Here is a 26,241-nt window from a genome sequence, read left to right on the forward strand (position 1 = left end):
TAGATCTGTGAGTATTTAAGGTCCTCACTTCGTTTGGGAAGTGCCTGGGCAACTTTGTGTCTTGTTTTTCAAATTGCTGTCCCCAGGTCTTGGTCATTCACTTGCAAGTTTGGTCTTCTTAGTTCCGTATATTGATACTCTGTGTTTCTCTCCTAGTGCCCCCTCCATCCGTCCACCATCTGTCCACAGTTTTTGGCAGTATCCTTGGACCTTTTGGTTCCTCGCCTCCCATTCCCTCCCACTCGCAGCCTCGGTGTGTCTCCATCCCATTCGTATCTGACCCTCTGGTCTTGGAACCATCTCACTCGAGCCTCCCTGGCTGTCCTGGGACAATCCCTGCATAGGGGTTCGCTCACCGGTGCTCCCTCAGAGGTATTCAGTGTCTCAGTCTGAAGGGTTCTCCCTGTGGGTTTTCCTGGTTGTGCTCCAAATAAAGTCTTGCATTCACCTTACATCTTTGTCCAGCTGGTTCCTAGGGTTCGGCTTCTATAGTGTACTCTGTGATCCAGTGGGTTTACTAACTTCCTCCACCTGGCCCGGCGTGACCGATTTTGCCCAGGCCATGAACTCTGCCGATACCTGTTTCTCTGCCCAAAGGGAACTAACCAGCCTTCGACAAAGTCAGGACCAACTAGTGACTTTTATTCAGACCCTGGATGCTCGTCATTGTTCTCCTCAGGCTGCAGAGCCCACCAGTGCTACCCAGCTTGCATACCTACCGTACATCAGGAACTCGACCGACATCATGAGATGCAAACCGGATGTTGAATTTCATGTCTTCTGTGGAGGAACGCATTACCAACATGCAAGTAACTGCCGCCCCTTCTCCTGGTTCAGTTCCTGTGCCTGAACCGGTGGTTACCGTGACACCTGGTCCATCTCCTCATCTCTGCAAACCCACACGGTACACCGGTGATCCTAAGTTGTGCAGGGGGTTCCTTAACAAATGTCTGCTGCATTTTCAGTTGTTGCCCCAGCAGTATCCGATGGACGTAGCTAAAGTGGCGGTCATAGCTTCCCACTTGGAGGGAGAGGCCTTGGCATGATTTAATCCTTTACTGGAGCGGAACGATCCCAATGTGTCTCATCTCCAAGACTTCCTGGACATCTTCTGCAAGATCTTTGATGAGCCAGGACGAGTGACATTGGCAATGGAGGCTCTCTTCAACCTACAACAAGGTTCCCTCTCGGTTGGTCAGTATGCCATCCAGTTCCGCACTTTGGCCTCTGAGTTACAGTGGTCCGACAAACGCCTGATTGGAGTCTTCTGAAGTGAGTTATCCTGCAGACTTAAGGATGAATTGGCGATTCGAGACTTACCCGGAACCCTGGTTGACTTCATCTCACTCGCCATCCAAATCGATCTCAGGAATGGACCAAGGAGAGAACCCAGGAGAGGCGTTTTCCCCGTTTGGCTCCATCTTTTCAAAGTCCCCTCGTCCCCTCTGTTCTGGCTCTGAATTTGGTTCCCGAGCCTATGGAGGTCAACCGCATCAAGGTGGAGGAACGAAAACGCGGGTCGAGGTTCACCAAAAAGCTGTTCCTGTACTGTGGAAGTGCTACATATTTTCGCTGCTGATGTCCCAAGAGGCCGGAAAACTCCTCCGTGTAGGACAGGTAAGAGAGGCCTTCTTAGAAGAGACTGATTCCACTAATCTCTTACTGTATCTATACAGGTTTTGGCTGGAGGCGGGAGATTTTCTGAGATGGCATACCTGGATTCCGGTTCAGCAGGTAACTTTGTGCAGCATCCAATGGAAGAAAAAATCGGCACCGCTGAAACCCAGGGTCAGTATCTCCACCGCTTAATGTCGCTGCTGTTGCCGTAAATGCCTAAACAATCAAGACCCTCGAGTGCAATAATCCAGAGATAATATGAAATCCAATGAAAGAAAAAATAGGAATGCACTCACCGGTCTGTTGAAGCAAAAAAACAGACATTAGGAGCCGTAGAAGCGCAGCAGCGCGAAACGATCGTCGTCCTGTTTTGTCCATGTTCTCCCTGTAATCTCCTGCACATGTCCCAATAAAGGAATTTTTTTTGCTTCAACTGACCGGTGAGTGCATTCCTATTTTTTCTTTCATTGAACTTTGTGCAGCAAGCTGTGGCTCATCAGTTTGGAATTCCAGTTGTTACTTTGCAGCATCCTTGTCTCATCACCTCCGTGGATGGAAGACCCTTGCAGGTTTCCATCCTAGGCATCACTCAAGAGGTGGAACCTCAGATTGGTGTGCTCCATAAGGAGAGGATTCCCTTCTATGTATTACCAAACTTTTCTTCTCTGTTTCTGCTAGGTCTTCCTTGGCTTCGCACCCATGAAGCAGTACTGGACTGGTGAACAGGAGACATTCTTCATTGGGGCCAGTCATGTCATCATCACTGTTTCACACCTGTGCAACAGGGACGCACTCTGCAACCTCCTCCAGCTCTACCTGGGTTACCTTCAGCCTACTGGTCTTTTTCAGACCTGTTCGACAAACGTGAGGTGGAGACTCTACCACCACACAGGTCATATGACTGCTCAATTGATTTCATTCCAGGTTCTACTCCTCCCAGAGGTTGGATTTACCCACATTTGCCCATCGAGACTCAAGCCATGTATGACTATATCAAGGAGATCCTGGCTCAGGGATTCTTTCAGAAGTCCTCCTCCCCAGCTGGTGCGGGGTTCTTCTTTGTGAAGAAGAAGGATGGATCTTTGCATCCATGTATTGACTATCGAGGTCACAATGCTATCACGGTGAAGAATAAACATCCACTGCCTCTCATTCCAGAGCACTTCAATTGCTTTCGTGGATCTAGGATCTTCACCAAGTTGGACCTTCGAGGAGCCTACAATCTCATTAGGATTCGTTCCGGGGACGAGTGCAAGACCGCTTTCAACTCTCGTGATGGTCAATATGAATACCGGGTAATGCCTTTCTGATTAAGTAATGTGCAAGTAGTATTTCAGAAGTTTGTCAATGACCTCTTCCATGACCTTCTCTACATCTGTGTAGTCATCTATTTGGATGACATCTTGGTGTTTTTGCCAGATCTCCCTACTCATAGAAGGAATGTCCCTACTCATCGAAGGAATGTCGGTCAGGTCCTGCTACAGTTAAGAGAGAATAATCTTTATGCCAAATTTGAGAAGTGTCTCTTCGAGCTGAGCTCTCTGCCCTTCCAGGGATACATCATCTCTGACACAGGTCTTGAAATGGATCCAGAAAAGGTGTAGGCTGTTCTCAAGTGGACACATCCAGTTGAAGACAAAGCTATTCAGCGATTCCTAGGATTTGACAACTACTACCGGCAGTTTATTCCGCACTTCTCGGACCTGACCAAACCTCTCACCACCTTCACTTGAAAGGGACCAATCCTAAGGAGTGGCCTCCAGAAGCGGAGTCTTCCTTTCTGTCCCTTAATCGAGCCTTCTCTTCCGCTCCCGCTCTCCATAGGCTGATGGTCAATAAGCAGTTCTTTGTGGAGGTGGACACTTCCTCATCTGAAGCCAGAGCTGTACTCATGCAGAAGCTCCCTACTGTGAGGATGGTGTCCTGTGGGTTTTTCTCCAAGGCGTTCTCGCCTGTGAACGCAAATACTCCATCAGGAACAGGGAGTTGTTTGCCTTCAAATTGGCCTTGGAGGAATGGCCTTACCTTCTGAAGGATGCAATTCATCTGGTGATTATCTACACAGACCATAAGAATTTGTCCTACCTTCAGTCGGCCCAGAGGCTTAACCCTCATCAGGCACGATGGTCGTTATTTTTCACCCGATTTGATTTTTGCCTCCACTTCCATCCAGCTGAGAAGAATATCAAGGTTGATGCCTTATCCAGATCTTTTATTCCTGATGACCAAGATAAAGAACCTCGCCACATCATTGATCAGTGTAAAATGATCATCATAGCACCGGTCCGGATGTTATAACCACCTCCGGGTAAGATGTTTGTTCCTGTCCCGGACAGTAAACGAGTACTTCAGTGCGGGAATTCTTCTAAATTTGCTGGTCATGCGAGGCTGACAAAAACCATGCAGCTGATTTCCCGGTACTAGTGGTCCAAGATGCGTCCTGATGTCAGTGATTTAGTTGCCCCTTGTCCTTTGCGTGCTCGCAATAAGCCTCCCAAAAGGCTTCCTACTGGTCGTCTCCTCCCTCTTCCTGTTCTGTCTGTTCCCTGGAGGCACATCGCAATGGACTTCATAACCAACTTGTCAATGTCTTCCAGTTGCACCGTGATATGGGTCATGGTGGATCGATTCTCCAAGATGAGTCACTTTGTCTCTTTGTCCGGTCTTCCCTCTGCACCCAAACTGGTGGAGTTATTCGTTCAACATGTTCTTTGTCTTCATGGTTTACCTCTTCATATTGTGTCTAACAGGGGAGTGCAGTTCATGTCTTGGTTCTGGTGGTCCCTCTGCAAGCAACTTGATGTCTCTCTGGATTTTTCCCCGGCGTATCACCCGCAATCAAATGGCCAGGTGGAATGGGTGAATCAGGTACTCACCAACTACCGCTGACACTTTGTCAACGCACACCACAGTGACTGGGTTGCCTTGTTGCCATGGGCAGAGTTTTCTTATAACAATCAAGTCGGTGAGTCCTCTTTCACATCTCCATTCTTTGTTATTTATGGATGTCACCCTAGGATTCTGACTCCCTTGAATATTCTATCCAGCAATCCAACAGCCGAGAGTCTGGCTAGGGACTTCTCCAAGATCTGGTCCGAGATCAAGGCCTCCTTGGAACAGGCATCCATACAGATGAAAAATCATGCAGACGAGAGACATCTACCTTCCCCTCCTTTCCAACCTGGGGACAAGATATGGCTCTCTTCTAGGCATATTTGACGCATGGTTCCTTCCTACAAGTTGGCTCCTCGTTTCATCGGTCCCTTTGAGGTACTTCAAAGAATCAATGAGGTATGCTACCGGCTAAAATTGCCTTCCTCTTTACGGATTCACAACTCTTTCCATGTTTCTCTCCTTAAGCCGATCATCCATGGATGCTACTTCTGGGATCCTGGTACCCTTTCTTCCCCTGTCTCTGCTGGTGATGTCTATGAGGTCAAGGCTATACTTACATGAAATGAAGAGGGAACAAGATGCTGCTTTTGGTTGATTGGAAGGGTTTTGGTCCAGAGAAGAGGTCCTGGGTACCGAGAGAGAATATTAATGCTCCCCGTCTCATGCATAGGCTTTTGGCTGGCTTGAAAAAGGGGGGGTGTAAGGGAGGGGGTACTGTAACACCTCAGCCAGCAGGTCCTGTCTCCAAAGTGCAGAGAGATCAGGTCCCGCCGGTTCGTAGACATCCCCTGGGTCCCCGCAATACTTGTCACCTTGTTTACGTTCTCGCGGCACTCCTTCTGGCTGTGGCATCTGCCCAGCGAGTCTCCTCTGTTCCTCCGCTTCCTGATGCATGGCAGCGAGCATAGGGGGTTTGCCGCTATCTGAACATTTAAAGGGCCAGTGCACCCTTTTTCCCTGAAGTGTCCTTCCAGCCAATCACTTTGAAATCTGTGAGTATTTAAGGTCCTCACTTCATTTGGGAAGTGCCTGGGCAACTTTGTGTCTTGTTTTTCAAGTTGCCGTCCCCAAGTCTCGGTCCTGCGCTTGCAAATATGGTCTTCGCAGTTCCATGCATTGATACTCTGTGTTTCTCTCCTAGTACCCTGCTCCGTTCGTCCACTATCTGTCTGCAATTTCTAGCAGTTACCTCGGACCTCTTGGCTCCTCACCTCCAGTTCCCTGACCCTCTCACTCCCTGCCTTGGTGTGTCTCCATCCAATTCGGGTTTGACCCTCTGGTCTTGGAACGTCTCACTCGAGCCTTCCTGGCTGTACTGGAACAATCCCTGTATAGGGGTTCACTCATCGGTGCACCATTTGAGGTATTCGGTGTCTCGGTCTGGGGGGTTCTCCCTGTTGGTTTTCGTGGCTGTGCTCCAAATAAAGTTTTGCATTCACCTTACATCTTTGTCCAGCTAGTTCCAAAGGTTTGGCTTCCACAGTGTACTCCGTGGTACAGTGGGTTCACTAACTTCCTCTGCCTGCCTCGGAGTGACAGCAGGTTTCAACTGTCCCTACCCCCAGGCCTTGGAATGGCAAAGAAAATACCCAGCCACCCAGCGGCCCAAGCACTAAACAGTCACATTTTCAGACTGCTTGCCCTGAAAATTGTGCTATTTAGACTTGTGGACACTGAGGCTTTCCGCAACCCCAGTGACATGTCAAGCATGGCAGCCAAGGTGAAAAGGCTTTTAAGCCTTGCAATGCTACTCTGGGAAATTAAATATTCAACTTGTCCCTTTAGAGTTCTGGTTCTTATAGAGATAACTTGCTTATTTAATTTCCCAGTAAGGCATAAAAAGTCTTCTCATCTTGGCATGCTAGGCTTGACATGTCACTATCCACAAGGAGAAACGTTACCCCGTGGATCCTGGTCAGACACTTCTAACCCAGCCAAACCAGATTTCACACCTTGGACTTAGGGTACTGTCACACTCTGCAACTTTCCAACGATCACGACCAGCGATACGACCTGGCCGTGATCATTGGAAAGTCGTTGTGTGGTCGCTGGAGAGCTGTCACACAGACCGCTCTCCAGCGACCAACGATGCCGAAGGCCCCGGGTAACCAGGGTAAACATCGGGTTACTAAGCGCAGGGCCGCGCTTAGTAACCCGATGTTTACCCTGGTTACCATCGTAAAAGTAAAAAAAAAAAAAAAAAACGTGCATACTCACATTCCGGTGTCCGTCAGGTCCCTTGCAGTCTGCTTCCCGCTCTGACTGAGTGCCGCCGTAAAGTGAAAGCAGATCACAGCGGTGACGTCACCGCTGTGCTCTGCTCTTACTTTCCGGCCGGCAGAAAGTATTTCATACACTACCAATTTTGCAAGTTTTCCCACCTACAAAGAGTGGAGAGGTAGAGAGGTCTGTAATTTTTATTGTGGGTACACTTCAACTGTGAGAGGCAGAATCTAAAAATAAAATCCAGAAAGTCACATTGTGTGATTTTTACATAATCAATTTGCATTAAAGTGATATATTGCTGGAATCAGGATCTCTGCCCCTACATCATGTTACTTTCAGATGAGGCAGCAAAATCATGGGGATATATTCCCTTTAAGACTCTTATGCAATCACTTCCCAACATCTCACTGAGATAAGTTTAATTAAGCTAAAGCAGTAAAAAAATATATAAATATAAATTGATTATTCTTTTCTACAAATATATCAACTAAGACCCATTATTAAAATTTGAACAGCTTAGTGTTTTTTGATCACTTGCAGTTGCCGCCTGAGCCACTTTTTTCTATTACTAAAGGTAGTTTGCTGCCATCTACAGGTAATTGTACAAAGTGAATATACTGCAGATTTCCATGTGAACGTACTCTAGAAATTTTACGTTACTTGCAAATTTTTCTATGTTGTTTAACAAGCAGTCAACAAAATATAATTCCCTAACAGAATTAATATATTATTTATACACACACACTGCTCAAAAAATAAAGGAAACACTAAAATTCCACATCCTAGATGTCACTGAATGAAATATTCCAATTGCAAATCTTTATTCCTTATATAGTGGATTGCGTTGAGAACAATGAAATATAAAATGATCAATGTAAACCAAAATTAATATCTCATTGAGGTCTGAATTTGGAATGATACAAAATGAAAGTGCCATCAATTTCACCACAGTATAGATAGTATAATAGGGACTTACAGGTTTTCCAATACGCCCAGTCCAGCAGATGGACACCCAACCAGGAGTGTTCGCATTTCCAAAAATTATTGTCAGACAATACCAAAGTGGCATCAATTTCACCACAGTAGAAATAGTAATAATAATAATAATAATAATAATTTTATTTATATAGCGCCAACATATTCCGCAGCGCTTTACAACTTATAGAGGGGACTTATACAGACAACAGACATTACAGCATAACAGAAATCACAGTTCAAAACAGATACCAGGAGGAAAGAGGGCCCTGCTGCTCGCAAGCTTACAATCTATGAGGAAAAGGGGAGACACAAGAGGTGGATGGTAACAATTGCTTTAGTTATTTGGACCAGCCATAGTGTAAGGCTCGGGTGTTCATGTAAAGCTGCATGAACCAGTTAACTGCCTAAGTATGTAACAGTACAGACACAGAGGCTATTAACTGCATAAAGTGTATGAGAACATGATGGAGGAACGTGATTATGTTGTTGTTTTTTATTAATAGGCCACACAGGGATAATTAGGTTAATGCGTTGAGGCGGTAGGCCAATCTGAACAAATGAGTTTTTAGTGCACGCTTAAAACTGTGGGGATTGGGGATTAATTGTATTAACCTAGGTAGTGCATTCCAAAGAATCGGCGCCGCACGTGTAAAGTCTTGGAGACGGGAGTGGGAGGTTCTGATTATTGAGGATGCTAACCTGAGGTCATTAGCAGAGCGGAGGGCACGGGTAGGGTGGTAGACTGAGACCAGAGAGGAGATGTAGGGTGGTGCTGAGCCATGGAGTGCTTTGTGGATGAGGGTAGTAGTTTTGTACTGGATTCTGGATTGGATGGGTAGCCAGTGTAATGACTGGCACAAGGTAGAGGCATCGGTGTAACGGTTGGCGAGGAATATGATCCTGGCAGCAGCATTCAGGACAGATTGGAGCGGGGAGAGTCTGGTAAAAGGTAGGCCAATTAGTAGAGAGTTACAATAGTCCAGACGAGAATGAATAAGTGAGACAGTAAGAGTTTTTGCAGAGTCGAAAGTAAGAAAAGGGCGAATTCTGGAAATGTTTTTGAGATGCAGATAAGAAGAGCGAGCCAGTGATCGGATGTGGGGGGTGAATGAAAGCTCGGAATCAAGGATGACTCCAAGGCAGCGGGCATGTTGCTTTGGAGTAATGGTGGAACCGCACACAGAGATGGCAATGTCGGGCAAAGGTAGGTTTGTAGAGGGAGAGAACACGAGGAGTTCAGTTTTTGACAGGTTCAGTTTCAGATAGAGGGAGGACATGATGTTAGAGACAGCGGTAAGACAATCACTGGTGTTTTCTAAAAAGGTCGGCGTGATAACAGGAGAAGAGGTATATAATTGGGTGTCGTCAGCATAGAGATGGTACTGGAAACCAAATCTACTGATTGTTTGTCCAATAGGGGCAGTATACAAAGAGAAGAGGAGGGGGCCTAGGACTGATCCTTGAGGAACCCCAACAGTAAGGGGAAGGTGAGAGGAGGAGGAACCAGCAAAACAAACAGTGAAGGATCGGCCAGAGAGATAGGAGGAGAACCAAGAGAGAACGGTGTCCTTGAGGCCGATGGAGCGGAGCATAGTGAGGAGGAGCTGATGATCCACAGTGTCGAATGCTGCGGAGAGATCCAAGAGAATTAGCATGGAATAGTGACCATTAGATTTAGCTGTTAGTAGGTCATTAGAGACTTTAGTGAGGGCAGTTTCAGTAGAGTGTAAAGAGCGGAAACCAGATTGAAGAGGGTCGAGAAGAGAATTATCTGAGAGATAGCGGGTAAGACGGGAGTGGACCAGGCGTTCCAGGAGTTTAGAGATGAAGGGAAGATTAGAGACAGGTCTATAATTAGCGGCACAATTTTGATCGAGGGAGGGCTTTTTAAGTAGTGGATGTATGATGGCATGCTTAAATGAGGAGGGAAAAATACCGGAAGTGAGGGAAAGGTTGAATATTTTTGTTAGGTGAGAGGTGACAGCCGGGGAAAGGGACTGGAGGAGATGCGACGGAATGGGGTCGCTGGTGCAAGTGGTCGGGCGAGAAGATGCAAGGAGCCTGCTTACTTCTTCTTCTGTAACTGGTTCAAAGTCAGAGAGTGAACTAGATGCAGTGGGGGAGGGAGGACAGTGCTTGGTATGAAGAGATTGGGAAATGATTTCCTGTCGAATGTGGTCAATTTTTTCTTTGAAGTAATTGGCCAGATCGTCAGCGTGGAGATCTGTGGTTGGGGCCTGCTCTCTTGGGTTGAGTAGGGACCGGAAAGTGTCAAAGAGACGTTTAGGGTTATTGGACAGCGAGGTGATGAGGGTGTTGAAATAGGTTTGTTTGGAGAGGTGAAGGGCAGAGTTGTATGTTTTTAACATGAACTTATAATGGATGAAATCTTCAGGCAGATTAGATTTTCTCCACAGACGTTCGGCGCACCTGGAGCACCGCTGCAGGAAACGTGTTTGCAGCGTGTGCCACGGTTGTCGCCGTCTGTGCCGAGTTGTTCTATGTATAGGAGGTGCAGCTTCTTCCAGGGCACTTTGCAGGGTTTCGTTGTAATGCTTCAGAGCAGAATCAGGACAAGAGATGAAGGAGATTGGGGCCAATGAAGACTGCAAGTTCTTCATAAGTTTCTGGGTGTTAATGGCCTGTATGTTTCTATAAGTGTGGAAAGTGGGGATGACCTGAGCGGGATGGCAGTTCTTGATAGAGAATGAAAGAAGGTTGTGGTCAGAGAGCGGGAGAGGGGAGTTTGTGAAATCATCCAGTGAGCAAAGCCGGGAGAAGACCAAATCAAGGGAGTTTCCATCATCATGTGTTGGAGAGTTAGTATGCTGCGAGAGGCCGAAAGAGGAGGTTAGAGATAAAAGGTGAGAAGCAGATGGGGAGAGGGGAGAAGCAATTGGGATATTGAAATCACCCATGATGAGGGTGGGGGTGTCATAAGAGAGAAAGTGTGGAAGCCAGGTGGCAAAATGATCCAGGAACTGGTGAGAGGGGCCGGGAGGACGATACACCACCGCCACTCGCATGGAGAAGGGGACGTAGAATCTGACAGCATGGACCTCAAAGGAAGGGAATACAAGTGAGGGTACTTGGGGGATAACTTGGAAGGTACATTTGGGTGAAAGGAGCAGACCAACGCCTCCACCTGCTCTGTTGTCTGATCTTGGGGTATGAGAAAAGTGTAGTCCACCAAATGAGAGAGCAGCAGCAGCGGTGGTGTCTGACTGCTGGATCCAGGTTTCAGTAAGAGCCAGGAGATTAAGAGAGTTAGAAAGGAAGAAGTCATGAATGAAGGAGAGTTTATTACACACAGAGCGAGAATTCCAAAGAGCACAATTGAATGAGACAGAAGGCATGCATGGAATATTAATAAGGTTAGAGGGGTTTCTGGGTGTAGCAGTTGGGAGGTTTGACTGGCTATAACATGGGGGGCCGGGGTTCGGAGAGATGTCTCCAGCAACTAGGAGAAGGAGGATAGAAAGAGTGAGCAGATGGTTAAGTGATTTGTGAGAGCGTCTCTTGTGTTGGATGGTGGGACTGAATGGATCTGTACTGTTAAGCAATGTGAACAGAGCATGAGTGCTATACATAGGAGAGGCCAGGACAGAGGGGCCAATAGGGATGGAGTGTAAAAAGTTGATGCAAGGGCGGTGATTGTGTGTGAAAGCAGCAGCCATGATATAGATTATACAAATACATATGGTGAGTATTTGCTGTGTGCCAACTGAATAGGGAATAGATTTTGATTGTCTTACCTGTCTCCTGCCCTGTCTAACTGCCATGTTATAACTGCTGAATACTTAGAAAAAAAAGTACTTTGAAAAAAAAAAAATGTACACGAATAATAGTGCACGAATGCCCCCTGCATGAATGCTTCCCCAAGCTATATCTACATTTATAGGTGGCCAGCTCTTAGATCTCACTTTTTTTTTTTTTTTTTTTGGTCTTCCCCCCTCTCGTTACCAATCAATCTAACTCAATTGAGACAGCAGGGCACAATAAATGTAGTGATCAGATAAACAAATGTCCAGGTCTACATGGATCATAAACCCCTTTGAAAAACAGTTATGCGAACTCTTGGCATAAGGACAAGCAGAAGAGAATTTAAATATCTAGAAACAAAAACAATTGCATAACAAGCTGGCTAACAAATATAGATATAAGCAGGAATCAATGCCGAAGGTAGAAGGACTCTGATACCATTCAAGCTTGCTTGCTGTCAGGGAATGGAGCAATAGACATGCAGGATATTTCAGTTCAAAGAATGAATGATATGTTACCATTCAAGCTTGCTTGCTGTCAGGGAATGGAGCAATAGACATGCAGGATATTTCAGTTCAAAGAATGAATGATATGTTACCATTCAAGCTTGCTTGCTGTCAGGGAATGGAGCAATAGACATGCAGGATATTTCAGTTCAAAGAATGAATAATAGGGACCTCTAGTGGGCCCTTCCTCCCAACATGTACAGGAGCTGCACACCTTAGGTTTAGCAGTGGTCATGGTAATGGACCATACATGATCACCATAAGTTGGTGTTTACCAGAGGGCTGGGGGCCCTACGGAGAGAGAATTCAGCCTCCTCCTCCTATTATGGAAACAACTGGACACCAACAAATGTGAGTGACGCCAGGAAGAGAATAGCCAATCAGGACAAGCGGTGGAGCCTGTTCAGCACAGCAGTGGGAAAAAGAAAACAGGAAATGCAGCATGGAGGCAGGAAACAGGAACTAATTACATGATCTACTCTCACAAACAAAGTTGGACTATATAATGCTATAGCATGTAAACATGAAATATATGAAATTTAATTGTATAACTCTATAAAATATATTATTTTTTGTATAACTCTATAAAATAGGAAAAAATGAAGCTACTTAGCACATAAATTGGTCAATTCAAGCATGCCCAGCAGCCAACGACAAGGCGATCCTCTTTGCTGGAAACCTATCCCAATGTAAATTTTCTCCTATCCTGATATATACTGTATGTAGGCTATGGGTAGGTAGGATCTTGCAGTAATTAAAACTGCCACATTCTGATTGGTGGAGTGCTTAGTCATAGAGCCGATATATAAAAAATATCTGATGACTGACCTTCAGGTCCAAACAGAAAACTCATATGAACAGGTTGCAGTAGGTCGACTCACTCAGCTTCTTAAAGAGGTAGAAACAGGAACCATTTCTATTCAAAGTCTACCTGTTTTTTTGCAATCCTCATAAACCACGTCACCTGAAAACGTAAATACAGCCTTTGTTCGGCAGAAGATGAAGCACAGAGTAACAAGTCCATATAATAGTGCTGGTTAGTCCACCTGGCTTAGATTCCAGCTTCCATGTCCTTTAGCAAAGGGCATCCTAACCAGGAGATCTGCAATCTCCATACGTCCAGCTTTCCTTAACACAAAAGTACATCTCCAGGGTTTACACCTCCAAATCCACCCACTCTCAGATGCTTTAGAAAGCTGGGTATTTGTCCTCTGGACTCCTCCCACTCCACAGCTGTTCAATCATCCTAGCACTAAACGTGGCCGATTAACCCCACTCATCACTTACTATGCTGGATGACTTTTCCTAGGTTTATATTACTGAAGCAAACAACCTCAGTGCTACATATCTCATCTAGTACTTTCCAGTGACTTTGTCACCAGGTACATACTAAGAGTAGCCATCTCCATACATAACTAACCAATAAAGTTGCACTCTTTAATGCTATAGCATGTAAACATGAAACATTGAAATTTTAATTGCGTTAGTGCTCTAGAAAATAGGAAATAAATAAACTATTTTCTTCCTTTCTTGTGATCTTGTCTCCCCGGGAATCAAACCCACAACTTCAATCTTTGCAGGCAGTAGCTATAGCTAGGAGACACAGCCTGCTCTGATGAAGATGGTAGAATTTTGTATACCTGAACTTGCATTGCATGCAGTGAACCAAAAGGCAGAATATAGAGGTACATAAAAATGCATCTGCATATAACAGTGTATTTCTATGTCCCTACATTTTAGAGGTGAAGAAAAAATCAGATTTTGATGTTCCTATAAAACTACTAAAAAATAATGAAAAGCTATCATTTTCTTGGAGATCTGGTCTCCCAGGGAATTAAACCCACAATCTTCATCATTGCACACAGCTTCTAAAGTCTACACTGATAGGGAGGATTTTGTATACTTGAAACTGCATTGAAGACCCTAAACAGAGAGATGATACTAGTACATAGAGATTCCTCTGTATATGGCAGTGTATTTCTATGTCCCTGTGTTGTCGAAGGAAAAATACTAAAATTACTAAGAAATAATAACAAAACAATTTAAATAATGTCATTTTTAATGTTCTCTTAAAAAATAACAAGCATCACAAATAAGCAAATAATATGAACATATTTGGTGTCCATGTAAACATAACAACCTGCATAACACAGCGATCAAATTATTTTTGGCGATCAGGAAATAGTGTGAAAAAAATTGCGTGATAGAATTTCTCTATTAAACAGATAAAAGAGGGTAATAAAAATGTAATACTGAAGCTGCATTCACATGTAGCTTAAATGCTGTTGTTTTTCACAATGCAAAAACAATATTCTCTGAGTATTGCATGCTTGCAGTGTTTCTTTAATACATTTCCCCCCTTATTTGAGGAATTTTTGGTCCAGATGTGAAGCTACAAGTTTAACGCTTATGTAAGGGTATGTGCACACATTGCGGATTTGCCTTAGGAATTTCTGCTGCAGATTTTTCCCTCTCTTGCCAGAAAACGCAGGTGCGGTTTTGTTGCGTTTTTGCTGCGTTTTTTGCTGCATTTTTTCCATGCGGATTTGTATGCGTTTTTGAAAGCTAAATAAAGATCTATTATTGACAAAAAAAAAAGATTTGTGATGTCATTTCTTGTCCAACCTCCTCTTTTACATTTGTCCAACCCACACTCCATTACACACAAATAGGCTATGTTCACATGCTGCGGATTTTGCTGCGGATCCGCAGCCGCAGGTCAGCAGCAGTTTCCCATGCGTTTACAGTACAATGTAAACCTATGGGAAATGCAATACGCAGTGCACATGCTGTGGAAAAAAATGCGCAGAAACGCAGTGGTTTACATTCCGTAGCATGTCAATTCTTTGTGCAGAATCCGCAGCGGTTTTACACCTGCTCCATAATAGAAAACCGCAGGTGTAAAACCGCAGTGGAATCCGCACAAAAGCCGCAGTAAATCCGCAGTAAATCCGCAATAAATCCGCAGGAAAAACGCAGTGTTTTTGTCCTGCGGATTGATCAAATCCGCTGCGGAAAAATCCGCAGTGAACCATTCTACGTGTGCACATACCCATAGACAGACAGACGGACAGATAGAAGGAATGAGATAGATAGAAGGAATGAGGCCGGCGTCACACTAGAGAGTTTTACGGATGTATGAGAGGCGCAAAAACAACGCATTGCACATGGACCAATGATTCTCTATGGGGCAGCTCCTATCTGCCGTATATTTCGCAGCCGCATTTTACTGGCATAGAATATAGCAGCATGCTGCGTTTGTCAGATTTACTGTGGATGTACCGCGGATTTACCGTGGTTTTTGTGCGGATTCCACCTGCGATTTTACACCTGCGGATTCCTATTATGGAGCAGGTGTAAACCGCAGCGGAATCCGCACAAAGAATTGACATGCTGCGGAATTTAATGTGCACTGGGGATTTTGTTTTCCATAGGTTTACATGGTGCTGTACAACGCATGGAAAACTGCTGCGAATGCGCAGCGTCAAAACCGCGAGGCGAGTGAGGCAGTGCTCCTGCTGCTGCTGCTGCTGCAAGTAAAAAAAAAATATATCCGATAGTTGGGCAGAAAATATTGTATCTCCTAACAAATTACTAAAACATCCTATCAAAAAACTGGAGAACTCTGTTTAAAATAAAAATAGATAAATCTTTATTACATATAATAGCAAGTCATTTTCATAAAAAGGGTTCTAAGGTAGTACATGGTGAGACAACACATGGTACAATTGAGCACACAAGTGGTATCAATTCATACAGTATCAAAGATTTTTTATTGCATCATATAAACAGGTAATTATCCTCCTAGAAACTGTGTCTTCAGGTCATACAGTGGGGCAAAAAAGTATTTAGTCAGTCAGCAATAGTGCAAGTTCCACCACTTAAAAAGATGAGAGGCGTCTGTAATTTACATCATAGGTAGACCTCAACTATGGGAGACAAACTGAGAAAAAAAAAATCCAGAAAATCACATTGTCTGTTTTTTTATCATTTTATTTGCATATTATGGTGGAAAATAAGTATTTGGTCAGAAACAAAATTTCATCTCAATACTTTGTAATATATCCTTTGTTGGCAATGACAGAGGTCAAACGTTTTCTGTAAGTCTTCACAAGGTTGCCACACACTGTTGTTGGTATGTTGGCCCATTCCTCCATGCAGATCTCCTCTATAGCAGTGATGTTTTTGGCTTTTCGCTTGGCAACACGGACTTTCAACTCTCTCCAAAGGTTTTCTATAGGGTTGAGATCTGGAGACTGGCTAGGCCACTCCAGGACCTTGAAATGCTTCTTACGAAGCCACTCCTTCATTGCTCTGGCGGTGTGCTTTGGATCATTGTCATGTTGAAAGACCCAGCCACGTTTCATCTTCAATGCCCTTGCTGATGGAAGGAGGTTTGCACTAAAAATCTCACGATACATGGCCCCATTCATTCTTTCATGTACCCGGATCAGTCGTCCTGGCCCCTTTGCAGAGAAACAGCCCCAAAGCATGATGCTTCCACCACCATGCTTTACAGTAGGTATGGTGTTTGATGGATGCAACTCAGTATTCTTTTTCCTCCAAACACGACAAGTTGTGTTTCTACCAAACAGTTCCAGTTTGGTTTCATCAGACCATAGGACATTCTCCCAAAACTCCTCTGGATCATCCAAATGCTCTCTAGCAAACTTCAGACGGGCCCGGACATGTACTGGCTTAAGCAGTGGGACACGTCTGGCACTGCAGGATCTGAGTCCATGGTGGCGTAGTGTGTTACTTATGGTAGGCCTTGTTACATTGGTCCCAGCTCTCTGCAGTTCATTCACTAGGTCCCCCCGCGTGGTTCTGGGATTTTTGCTCACCGTTCTTGTGATCATTCTGACCCCACGGAGTGGGATTTTGCGTGGAGCCCCACATCGAGGGAGATTATCAGTGGTCTTGAATGTCTTCCATTTTCTAATTATTGCTCCCACTGTTGATTTCTTCACTCCAAGCTGGTTGGCTATTGCAGATTCAGTCTTCCCAGCCTGGTGCAGGGCTACAATTTTGTTTCTGGTGTCCTTTGACAGCTCTTTGGTCTTCACCATAGTGGAGTTTGGAGTCAGACTGTTTGAGGGTGTGCACAGGTGTCTTTTTATACTGATAACAAGTTTAAACAGGTGCCATTACTACAGGTAATGAGTGGAGGAAAGAGGAGACTCTTAAAGAAGAAGTTACAGGTCTGTGAGAGCCAGAAATCTTGATTGTTTGTTTCTGACCAAATACTTATTTTCCACCATAATATGCAAATAAAATGATAAAAAAACAGACAATGTGATTTTCTGGATTTTTTTTTCTCAGTTTGTCTCCCATAGTTGAGGTTACCTATGATGTAAATTACAGACGCCTCTTATCTTTTTAAGTGGTGGAACTTGCACTATTGCTGACTGACTAAATACTTTTTTGCCCCACTGTATATTGAACTTCAGATAATATCCCTAATCAACAATCATAATACAATTTCATATAAAAAGTTAGAAACCTGATTATACCAAAAAAGAAATTCAAATGGGGAAAAAGAAGAGGGCGGATAGATTTATATATCTCAATTGGGGGGATCCATATAAGTGTATTACTTATGCTCAGAGATGCATTTTATATTCATTTATATTTATGAAACCACCATCTAGTGGTAATCAAAGGAATGATATCCTATTAAGACTAGTATTTAGGACAATCCCCACTGACGTTTCTCATATGTGTATTGAAGGGGGTACAAGGTACTTTTTAGTAGGTAAGCATAACCATGATTAGATAACAATAGGGTGCATCACAAAAAGAATTAATTTAAGGTGCAAGCAGTGCATTATAATGATGCTCAAATAGTGCAGGCCAGCCATCACCACAGGACAAATATAAGCTTTAGGCAGACATACCACAGATTCAGTACCGATGGACCACATGTAGAAACCCCCTTAACGCGTGTTTCGTGTTTTGTTTCTCTCCCCCTTCTGTTGGCCACGGAAATTCTGCCTTTCTGTCTGGTAGATACAGATGGTTTCTGAAAGCTGATGGCTGTCGCAGTGCCCCAGTACCATTTGCCCTATCGCCATTATTTCTCTAAGGCCGGGGTCACACTTGTGAGTACAATGTGAGAAACTCGCACGAGTCTCAATACCCGGCACAGTCGCCGTCACTCGGGACCGGAGCGTTCAGCTGCATAGAAATACATGCTGCCACATACTCCAGGGTGACTCTGCTATGCTATGTTATGTATATCAAGGATGTAGTGCATCCCTTTTTTAAAAGCTGTTATATGATCATTTAGTACTGTTTATCAATGGACACCCTGCCTGCAATGCCTGGTATTGTACAGTAGGCGGCGGGCCTGTATTACAGAAGAACTAATTTTTTTTCTAATATGTATGTGTATGTATATATATATATATATATATATATATATATATATATATATAGATTATAAAAGATTCATCTTGTTTCAAAGAGGTATATTTCAAAATGTATTACATGCACAGTAGTGAATGGCACATGATAATGAACATAAACTCTCCAAATTTAGCGCATAATGTGTACAATTGTTAGGTGTGTCATTCTTTTGCCGAAAAATCCACATTTATGTCAAGCAACGGTCTCCCAAACCCTCACCACTGCTTAGGCTGTAACACTTGCTGTCTGGGGCTTTTATGTTTAGCATCCTGTGTCCTTAAATTGTCGATACCACAGCAGAATGAACTGGTGACCAGGTGGGTCACTTTCTTACTGTTTTTGGAATGATCAATACATGGTAACAATTGATTTACACTTATACTCTAAAACAAAACGCTTTCTCTTGCACAGTAGCCATTTTGGAATCTGATGCTGCCCTGCCACCTAGTGCATCACAAGTGAGTCTGCACGCGATGTACAAACTGAGATGTGACTTTTCGATACGCTAGTATTACAAACGGGTGAATTTCATATCTTTATAGCAACGTAAATGCAAAACTTGATGAATCTTTTATAATCATCCTGTATATATACACTGCTCAAAAAAATAAAGGGAACACTTAAACAACAGAATATAACTCCAAGTGAATCAAACTTCTGTGAAATCAAACTGTCCACTTAGGAAGCAACACTGATTGACAATCAAATTCACATGCTGCTGGGCAAATGGAATAGACAACAGATGGAAATTATTGGCAATTATCAAGACACCCTCAATAAAGGAGTGGTTCTGCAGGTGGGGACCACAGACCACATCTCAATACCAATGCTTTCTGGCTGATGTTTTGGTCACTTCTGAACGTTGGTTGTGCTTTCACACTCGTGGTAGCATGAGGCGGACTCTACAACCCACACAAGTGGCTCAGGTAGTGCAGCTCATCCAGGATGGCACATCAATGCGAGCTGTGGCAAGAAGGTTTGCTGTGTCTGTCATTGTGTCCAGAGGCTGGAGGCACTACCAGGAGACAGGCCAGTACACCAGGAGACGTGGATGGGGCTGTAGAAGGGCAACAACCCAGCAGCAGGACCACTACCTCAGCCTTTGTGCAAGGAGGAACAGGAGGAGCACTGCCAGAGCCCTGCAAAATGACCTCCAGCAGGCCACAAATGTGCATGTGTCTGCACAAACGGTTAGAAACCGACTCCATGAGGATAGTCTGAGTGCCCGACGTGACGTCCACAGATGGGGGTTGTGCTCACAGCCCAACACCTTGCAGGATGCCTGGCATTTGCCACAGAACACAAGGATTGGCAAATTCGCCACTGTCACTCTGTGCTCTTCACAGATGAAAGCAGGTTCACACTGAGCACATGTGATAGACGTGACAGAGTCTGGAGATGCCGTGGAGAGTGATCTGCTGCCTGCAACATCCTTCAGGATGAGCGGTTTGGCAGTGGATTAGTAATGGTGTGGGGTGGCATTTCTTTGGAGGGCTGCACAGCCCTCCATGTGCTCGCCAGAGGTAGCCTGACTGCCATTAGGTACCGAGATGAAATCCTCAGACCCCTTGTGAGACCATATGCTGGTGCGGTTGGCCCTGGGTTCCTTCTATTCCAGACCTCATGTGTCTGGAGTGTGTCAGCAGTTCCTGCAAGATGAAGGCATTGAAGCTATGGAATGGCCCGCTCGTTCCCCAGATCTGAATCCGATTGAACACATCTGAGACATCATGTCTCGCACCATCCACCAATGTCACGTTGCACCACAGACTGTTCAGGAGTTGGCAGATGCTTTAGTCTAGGTCTGGGAGGATATCCCTCAGGAGACCATCAGGAGCATACCCAGGTGTTGTAGGGAGGTCATACAGGCATGCAGAGGCCACACATACTACTGAGCAACATTTCCTTGTCTTGAGGCATTTCCACTGAAGTTGGACCAGCCTGTAACTTCATTTTCCACTATGATTTTGAGCATCATTCCAACTCCATACCTCCGTGGGATATTAGTTGTGATTTAAATTGATAATTTTTAGGTTTTATTGTTCTCAACACACTCCACTATGTAATGAATAAAGATTTACAACTGGAATATTTCATTCAGTGATATCTAGAATGTGGGATTTTAGTGTTTCCTTTATTTTTTGGAGCAGCTCACCGCTTTGAAACAGGAATACATCCACCTGTGGTTGCAGTGCGCACGGAAGATGAATTGGGATAAGTCCACACAAGAAGAAAAAACTTTTTTCTCGAGCGATCAGTCCAATGGTGGATTAAAATATACCGTATTTTCCGGCGTATAAGACGACTGGGTGTATAAGACGACCCCCCAACTTTTCCAGTTAAAATGTAAAATCTTCTTAAAAGTCGGGGGTCTTCTTATAAACCGTGTCGTCTTATAGGGCCGGTGACTTTTGTGCCTTTTGGGGGGGGGGGAGTGGGCCTGATGACGACGAGGGGGCGTCTCACAGGAAAGTGAGTATCCCCCATTACCTCATTGTATCACTGCAGCGTGGGGTCTCTGCTGGGAGCGGCGGCGGCGGCTGTGCTGTGGGGCAGCGGCTCCTCTTCTTCAGTGTGGGGCCTCTGTGCTGCTGGGCGGTGGCGGCTTATCTTCAGGCAGTCGGGGCTCCTCCGGTATCTCCTTAAAGCCCGGAGGCCCTGCCGGCAACTCCATCGGTGCAATGCAGTGGCCTCCGGGAACATGGCCGCTGCTCAGATTCAGATCTCGTCCCGAGATCTCGGGAGACGAGATCTAAATCTGAGTAGCGGCCATTTTCCCGGAGACAGCTCCATTGCTGCTATGCGGTGACCTCCGGGAAAATGGCCGCTGGGGGCGGCGCATGCTCAGATTCAGATCTGAATCTGAGCAGCGGCCATGTTCCCGGAGGCCACTGCATTGCACCGATGGAGTTGCCGGCAGGGCCTCCGGGCTTTAAGGAGATACCGGAGGAGCCCCGACTGCCTGAAGATAAGCCGCCGCCGCCTCCCAGCAGCACAGAGGCCCCACACTGAAGAAGAGGAGCCGCTGCCCCACAGCACAGCCGCCGCCGCCGCTCCCAGCAGAGACCCCACGCTGCAGTGATACAATGAGGTAATGGGGGATACTCACTTTCCTGTGAGACGCCCCCTCGTCGTCATCAGGCCCACTCCCCCCCCACCCACCATATACACCCGGCAAGGCAATACCCGGCGTATAAGACGACCCCCGACTTTTAAGAAGATTTTCAGGGGTTAAAAAGTCGTCTTATACGCCGGAAAATACGGTACCTTTTATTTATCCGTTAATTTTTTTTTTCCAGATTTCTTCAATAATAGTATTGCATACATTTAATCCCTTATGGATGACATGTTTCGACACCACCTGTCTTCCTCCAGGTCCAAATGAGTAGTGAATCAAGACCACATATATAATATAAGGAAGGGAAAAACCCATGTGAAACACTGGATGTCACCCTTTTTAGAAACCAACTGGTGTGTATAGAAAATTCCAAAATTCCCAGACGTCCAGCGAAGATCCAATAAAATTAGTAGCGACGGTCCACATGCTGCCGCAAAAGCTCGTACTTTCTTGTGCTTCTCAGTCCTTTGGCCTTGGACTACACTAATCACTCCTTATATTTAATCTTCTCTTATACCTTGCAAAAGTATTCGGCCCCCTGGAACTTTTCAACCTTTTCCCACATATCATGCTTCAAACATAAAGATACCAAATGTAAATTTTTGGTGAAGAATCAACAACAAGTGGAACACAATTGAAGTTGAGCAAAATTTATTGGTTATTTTAAATTTTTATAGAAATTAAAAAACTGAAAAGTGGGGCATGCAATATTATTCGGCCCCTTTACTTTCAGTGCAGCAAACTCACTCCAGAAGTTCATTGTGGATCCCTGAATGATCCAATGTTGTCCTAAATGCCTAATGATGATAAATATAATCCACCTGTGTGTAATCAAGTCTCCATATAAATGCACCTGTTCTGTGGTAGTCTCAGGGTTCTGGTTGAAGCACAGAGAGCATCATGGAGACCAAGGAACACAACAGGCAGGTCCATGATACTGTTGTGGAGAAGTTCAAAGCCGAATTTGGATACAAAATGATTTCCAAAACTTTAAAAATCCCAAGGAGCACTGTGCAAGTGATTATATTGAAGTGGAAAGAGTATCATACCACTGCAAATCTACCAAGACCCGGCCGTCCCTCTAAATTTTCATCTCAAACAAGGATAAGACTGATCAGAGATGCAGCCAAGAGGCCGACGATCACTCTGGATGAACTGCAGAGATCTACAGCTGAGGTGGGACTGTCTGTCCTTAGGACAACAATCAGTCGTACACTGCACAAATCTGGCCATTATGGAAGAGTGGCAAAAAGAAAGCCATTTCTCAAAGAAATCCATAAAAAGTGTAGTTTAAAGTTTGCAACAAGCCACCTGGGAGACACACCAAACATGTGGAAGAAGGTGCTCTGGTCAGATGAAACCAAAATCGAACTTTTTGGCAACAATGTCAAAAAATATGTTTGGCATAAAGGCAACACAGCTCATCACCCAGAACACACCATCCCCACTGTCAAATATGGTGGTGGCAGCATCATGGTTTGGGCCTGCTATTCTTCAGATGGATGGAGCCAAATACGAGACCTTTCTTGAAGAAAACCTGTTTGAGTCTGCAAAAGACCTGAGACTGGGACGGCAATTTGTCTTCCAACAAGACAATGATCCCAAACATAAAGCAAAATCTACAATGGAATGATTCACAAATAAACATATCCAGGTGTTAGAATGGCCAAGTCAAAGTCCAAATCTCAATCCAATCGAGAATCTGTGGAAAGAGCTGAAAACTGCTGTTCACAAACGATCTCCATCAAACCTCACTGAGCTTGAGCTGTTTGCCAAGGAAGAATGGGCAAGAATTCCAGTCTCTCGATGTACAAAACTGATAGAGACATATCCCAAGCGACTTGCAGCTGTAATCACAGCAAAAGGTGGCGCAACAAAGAATTGCGTTAAAGGGTCCGAATAATATTGCATGCCCCACTTTTCAGTTTTTGTATTTCCACAAAAATTTAAAATAACCAATAAATTTCATTCAACTTCACAATTGTGTTCCACTTGTTGTTGATTCTTCACCAAAAATTTACATTTGGTATCTTTATGTTTGAAGCATGATATGTGGGAAAAGGTTGAAAAGTTCCAGGGAGCCAAATACTTTCACAAAGCACTGTACATCTCTATCTGACTAACTACTCCTGCCCCTCTCATACTGGGGCTGCTCCTGAGTACTTTAACTGTTCCTATACTATGCTTATCTATTTGCAGATTCTGTTGTGCCCAAAACTGCACTTTCCTATTCCTCTCTATATCTACCTCTTAATCCTATTACTATACCTATGTCCTAATTACCTATTTTTTATACTTTCCCTATACCTAATACATTGGTACATTACAGATTTATCAAAGTATGTTGGAGTCATCCACAATAGAGATGAGCAAACCTTTCAAGGTTCAGTTCGGATACGCCGAATCTACCCAAACCCCATTAGATTAAATGGGAGGCAAAACCAAATGCATATGCAACACCTTCAGTGGTGACAAAATGCTTCCCAAATAGCTAAACTTAGGAGTAGACTCCATAAAAAGTGGCATCAATAGACCCACACTAGACATTTGCAAATAGCACAGTAGCAATCAGCCATGGACCATGCATGAGGTATCAGGCTGTGGCCCAGCATTAACAGCTTGGAATTGAAGTTTCAATGAAGACCTGGTGGTTAAGGGGGTGGTTATTTTTTGTTTTTATTCCAGCCACACTCAGATGGCACAAACATCAGTTTCATACAGTACATTGGTAGAAAAATGTAAGGAAAGTAACACAGGTTGTTGACTGATCAAGTGACCCACAGTATATATTTTATAATGGCACAGAAACAGTTAGCCATGGGCCATGCATGAGGTATCAGGGAATGGACCAGCATTTGCAGCTTGAAATTGTTTCCTATGACATCTGTTCATGAAGACTATATCAATTGTGTTTGTGTGAGCAAGTGGTTCCATCTTGTGCCTGAGGAAGCTGCAGTGCATGGTTGCCCTGAGTAATGGTTCCCCCTGAGTTCCAAAGCATTCATTTTACCTTTCCCGCTCCTATTTGAACTTAGCAGTGTGCACGTAACATATGCCTGGCTTATTTTAATGAATATGAGCTTGCCCACGTTGGCTTTCATCAGGCACATGAACCTGTCTGTGATCACACCTCTTGTCGTGCTAAATACACATTTCAACAGTACACTTTATGCAGGGCAGGCCAGCACATCCAAGGCATAAACGGCAAGATCAAGCCATGTGTCCAATTTGAAGACCGAGAAATTAGCCCTGTCCATCACTCAGTATGTGGAGATGTGTGGACACATACTCTTCTACCATGCTGTTGAAACTGCCATGCTCATGGATTTGATCCCTTGAACTTGTGTTTTGTGGACAGCTTCTCTTTCCAAGCCACAGAAGACACACCTTTTGTCTCCACATTTAAAAAAAATAAATTGTCCCACAGCACTAGAGTGGCATCAATTTCCACAGAGTAGAAACAGCATAATAGGCATCTGACACACCTTCGACCACAGACCTGATGGAGACCCAACTTGGAGTCTCCACATTTCAAAAAATTGTTTGTAACATCAGCAGCAGTAGCAACAGCATGCACTGAAGACACCACAAAGATGGCACAGACCTCAATAAAGCAAAATCAATACATTACACTAAAAACGACACCATTGCCTAGTCTGCTCAATCTGCGACTCTGGTGCAATAGTCATTGGAGATCCATGACTTGTTCATTTTGATGAAAGTTAGGCAGTCTACACTTTCAGGGGACATCCGGATGCACTTATCTGTCAGGACACCACCAGCAGCGCTGAAGACACGTTCTGACAGAACGCTGGCTGCCGGGCACGACAAAACCTCTAAGGCATGACAGATGAGCTCGGGCCACATTAACATATTTTGAGACCAAAATGCAAAATGGACCAAATCCCCCGATCGCATTGATATTGAGCTCCAGATGCTCCTGCACCATCCTATCCAGTCATTCACAACATGTCAGACCTGTATTCTGTTTTGCTGGTACACGGGCTGGTTTAAAAAATGTGTTAAACGACTCACAGAAATTGCTTATACCACTTACAATGCTGCTGCTAATATTTTGGCGATGACGCCTTGATGTTCCTGGGATTGGACATCCAGAACTGTGATGCAAACTGTGTGCCTCACTGCTGTCTTGGGTAAAACAACTCTTAAGGTTGTGATCAAGCATATTTCGATACTCAAGTATGCACACATCCTTTTCCAGGGGGAAAAGCAACTGGCTAAATTTACTCTTATACCCTCGATCTAACAGAGTGAAAATCCAGTAGTCAGCACTATTTTTAAGCCTAAGAATGCGAGCATTGTGTTTAAGATAGTGCAGCAAGAAGGCACTCATGTGTTGGGTGCTTCCATGAAGTCCAAGTCCATACTGTGTTGGTGACAGGGTAACACTCCAGGTTGCTTCCTCCGTCCCCTCCCACCAACCACAGAAAACAGAGAGTGGATCATTATCCTCTTCATCTCCTGACAGTTGCACATCCATCACCTCGTCCTCCTCCATTTGTTGCTTAGCTCCTGCATCTTCACTAACAATTTGACTGGTACCATGGGCACCCCTTGATCACTGTAAGCCACCCTCTCATGGCACTTCTCTTCCTCTGGGACCATCACCTCCTCAAGCAGACTATTCAAAGTGTGTTCCAGCATGTAGATGACCAGAATACTGATGATCAACTTTAACCATCTTAGTAAACATTTCAAAACTGCGCAGAA

This window comes from Ranitomeya variabilis, chromosome 4 (genome assembly GCF_051348905.1).
Source record: "Ranitomeya variabilis isolate aRanVar5 chromosome 4, aRanVar5.hap1, whole genome shotgun sequence".
In the NCBI taxonomy this organism is placed as follows: domain Eukaryota; kingdom Metazoa; phylum Chordata; class Amphibia; order Anura; family Dendrobatidae; genus Ranitomeya; species Ranitomeya variabilis.